The sequence below is a fragment of the Xyrauchen texanus genome, chromosome 38, assembly GCF_025860055.1.
Source record: "Xyrauchen texanus isolate HMW12.3.18 chromosome 38, RBS_HiC_50CHRs, whole genome shotgun sequence".
Lineage (NCBI taxonomy): Eukaryota > Metazoa > Chordata > Actinopteri > Cypriniformes > Catostomidae > Xyrauchen > Xyrauchen texanus.
In genome coordinates, this window is record NC_068313.1 from 181,133 (window position 1) to 185,532 (window position 4,400).

Below are 4,400 nucleotides of genomic sequence, written 5' to 3' on the forward strand. Positions count from 1 at the left end.
TCTCATATAAAGGTTTGTATCAGTTTGTCTAAATGATAGTTGGCAAGTGGATATGGTGAGTGAGGAGTATTTTTTGAGTCCAGTTAATTGTGTTAAAGAAATGGCGTATCTGAGCCTTAAGCAGCTTACCATGGTAAAAATTTGAAAGCCTATATCTCCAAAGCCATTGGTCGCGCCTTCACGTATCTCGACAGGCATTGGCTGGCTTCTTCCCAGGCCATGTCCAGATATGACTTTTGGATCCCAAGAGTGTATCCTGAGTCCTTACAAAAAAGACTGTTTTGTCTGTTCATTTATTAATATGATTTGCCTTTTTTATTGTGACTGTCCTCTTTTTGCTGCTACTGATTCTTAAACCTTGTTAGTGGCTGGTAATTTACTGAAGACCGTGATGTTGTGAGGGTGATTTTCTTTTTTTGTCAATTTACAAGTTCTCTTTTTTTTTATTCACATTTTTCTTTTATTTTTAATCCAAAGAGTTATCAATTTTTTAACTTACAAAAATTCTACTTTGTAAATTTGCACTGCCACATATTTTACAAAAACAATAATCTTGTTGTCTATGAGAAACTAAACACACACACGCCATACGCACACACACACATGCAATTCAGGAAGATGTCCATAAGTGAAAATATCTTCAGGACACGTCTACACACGTGTTCTTGTCTTGCAAATAAATATGGTCAAGTCCCAAAGACCATAATTTCACTAAAAGTGTCCAGTTATATATTGTGCTCATGTTAAATACCATTTACAATAAAATGATCCTGGCTGGCACAGCACATCTGCTTGACGTTATGACCAACATAAAAATAAATGTGTTGAAGTACATTTCTGCAACTGAAATCTCTTATCCTCTTAAATAACACAGGATTGTTAATATAATCATAACTAACATAACGAAAAGTGAACCCAATCAACTAACTAAATTCTAATGAATGTTATGTGTGCTTCTATGGCTATAATGCAGTACAATCGCCTTGCACCTCAGCATTTGTCAGACACTCCTGACAAAAAGTTACCAAAATTTCGATATGTCAAATCGTTCCAGTTTACAGAAACATCTACTGATGCACAACCTTGGACACATCATCAGTGTTGTTTCCAGGAGTCACTGGGTGTTTCGGGTCTTACAACAGACACCCTCGTCCAGGCGACCCGACCGAGGCTGATCAGGCCCCGGCCTGTGTCCAAGTGGCATTCTACTGCCCCCACTGCTCTCCCCTCTTTAACCAGAGCCATCTGGATGCTTTTTCTGCTGCCTCCACGTTTTTGCCTATGGCTCTTCTTTGATTAGCACCTTTTATGCCCAGCGTACCGTAGGCCTTGCTCAGGGAGTAACTAGCAAATCCCCTACTGCCCACCTCTACTGGCATACACCTGGTCCTCCATCCGTTCCTCTGACAATCCTCCACCAGTTCTTGGTATTTCTCCCTTTTTCTCTCTTGAGCTTCCTCCATCCTCTCCTCCCAGGGCACTGTCTGCTCTAACAAGATCAGATGTTTGGTGGCCTCAGAGACCAAGATGATGTCAGGTCTCAATTTGGACTGGGTGGTGTGTGTTGGGATTTTCAGCTGCCTTTCCAGGTCGACTGTCATCACCCAGTCTCGGGCCGTGGAGAGCAAACCTACAGAGCAGGTTTTTTTTATGTTTTCTCTGGCTTTTGTCCTTCCTTGATGAAGTGAATTGTCTTGGCTGAAGCTTGGGTGTATCGGCTGTCCTTGATCCCCTTGCTGATTGCCTCAGCGATGGATTTGAGGACCTGGTCGTGCCTCCATCGATACCGGCCCTCACCCAGCGCCTTGGAGCAGCTGCTCAGGATGTGTTCTAATGTTCCTATTTTGGAACAAAGAGGGCATGCAGGTGTTTCTATTTTGCCCCATGTGCACAGGTTGGATGGACTTGGGAGGACGTCATAGACCCCCCTGAATCAAGAACTTGATTCTCTGGGGGTTCCACTTCCAGATTTCCTTCCAGGTGACGCTCCGCTCCATCGCCTGCTCCCACTTCATCCAGGCGCCTTGCTGCCGCATGGCCACTGCTCTGCTGGTTCGCTCTTCCTCGACTGAAGCTCGCACCTCCTCCTGTACCAGCCTCTGCCTCTCCTTTCCACTAGCAGAGTCATATCGGGTCGCTGTTAGACTCCCGAGTCCGGCTCTGCCTTGCGCCACTGTTCCAAGGATGGCCTTGTGCTTCAGCCGCGCCTCTGCCTGCTGGACTGCCTCGGCTGCCCTCCACTTCCTCCCTGTCCTCACAACAATCCCTGTGCCGGACACTTTGGTATCTCTGGATCCAGAGTACTGCAGGTGTTCTCGTGTCCGTGCAACGATGAACTCCTCCCTGACTGAGCTAAAAGGGAGCCTGAGCTTGTTGGTGTTCCCATATAGCCTGATGTTACTCAGGCTACGCGGCAGGCCCAGCCATCTGCGTAGATAGCTGCTCACCTTCTGCTCAAAACCTTCCACCACTGTCATGGGGACCTCATAGATAAGCAGAGGCCAGAGGATTCTTGGGAGGATTCCATGCTGGTAGACCTAGGCCTTGAATCTTCCAGGGAGCCCAGACTTATCCACTGTTCTCAGCCATCCCTCTAGGTCAGCACCGGTTGCCTTGATGGAGTCTCTGTCATTCAGGCTGCAGTTGAAGACCTTCCCAAGGCTCTTCACTGGTCTCTCAGTAACTGACGGGATCTGGTGTTCTCCCAGTCTGAAACAGAATTTGTCTGTAACCTTCCCCTTCTTTAGGACCAGAGACCTGGACTTTGCAGGTTTGAAGCTCATGCGTGCCCATGACATGAGTCTCTCCAACCCCTGGAGGATCCACCTAGCTCCTGGTACCGCCGTTGTTGTCACTGTGAGGTCGTCCATGAATGCTCTTATGGGAGGTTGCCTTACTCCAGCCTTGCTGAGGGGGCCTCTGCACTCTGTTTCAGCTGCCTTGACCAGCATGTTCATTGCCAGTGCAAAGAGGGTTACTGAGATGGTACAGCCAGTGATTATCCCCACCTCCAGCTGGTGCCAGTCAGATGTTAGCTAGCCAGTGGAGACTCTCAAGCTGAACTTACTGTAATAGTCCAGGATGAGGTATTTCACCTTCTGCAGTACATGGTGTTTCTCCAGTGCAACCTCCACCAGCTTGTGAGGTATTGAGCCATAGGCGTTGGTGAGGTCCAGCCACAGTACTGCCAGGTCCCTTCTGCCTTCTCTTGCTTCCCTGATAAGCTGGGTTACCACGCCCGTGTGTTCCAGACAACCAGGAACTCCTGGTATTCCTCCCTTTTGCACAGACGTGTCGATGTACTTATTGCTCAACAGGAAGTTGGAGAGTCTCTTGGCCACGATGCTGAAGAATATTTTGCTCTCCACACTGAGCAAGGAGATGACCCGGAACTGGTTGATGTTCTCAGACTTCTCTTTTGGTATGCACACTCCCTCCGCATACCTCCATGGCTGGGCGATCTTCCCTCTCCTCCAGATCACCTTCAGAGCCCTCCTAAGCCGATGTAATAGCTTTGGGCAGTTCTTGTACACCTTGTAGGGCACTCCACTTGGGCCTGGTGCTGAGCTCGATCTTGCTCTCCTCACCACTTCCTCCACTTCCCTTTCGAAGTCTAATGAAGGCTCTGGTGGTGTTATCAGCGCATTGCATGGACCCAGCGTTTGTTCTCTGATGGAGTCACTATAGGTGGCCTTGAGGTGGTCGTTTATGGCATCCTTGGAGCAGGTGAGGCGGCCAGCCCTCTTTTGGCCAAGGAGCTGCTTGGTCAACTTAAATGGGTTGGCCAAGAATGCTGCCCTCTTCCTGGCTCTCTCCTTCCGCCTCCTTCTGTGGAACTCTGCCCTCCGTAAGGTTAACAGTTGTTTTCTTAGGATTGCTCTCAGGTCTGCTAGGCCGGCTCTCTCGACTTCCCCCGCTACTTTGTATTGCCTCTTTAGCAGCCTGAGTTCGTCCCTGAGGCACTGAATTTTCTTTACTCTGTGGCTTGGAGCATATGCAGATGGAGCAGGCTTGGGTGCCTCAGTTCCAAATCGCTCAGCTGTGATATTCACTATGAGGGTGGTCATCGTTCTCAATCGATGGTCCACGTCACCCTTAGCTGTCACTTCCAGGACCTGGCTTACATCTTCATCAAATTGTTGCCACTCAACTCTCTTGTGGGATTTGGGCCACTGGATCTTTGGTTGGACCGCAGGGGCACAGCCAGTTGGTTTAATGTCCAAATATATTAGAGAAACAATTCCTTCAGTTAAATGCAAATTGATTAATTGATCAATATTTACTATTTACCAAAGTTAGTATCCAGAGTCAATGGGACATTTTGAAGATGTAAGCAAAGTTTTGCACAATTTGGCACATAGGGGACACTACAACAAAACACCGTTGTAACTTCACAGTTG

At 47.9% G+C, this 4,400-nt stretch overlaps 1 pseudogene; it reads right to left on the reverse strand.

Moving 5' to 3' along the window:
- Positions 1 to 1,114: 1,114 nt before the first annotated feature.
- LOC127631423 (uncharacterized) lies at positions 1,115 to 4,067 on the reverse strand (annotated as a pseudogene).
- Between the last annotated feature and the right edge of the window lie 333 nt (positions 4,068 to 4,400).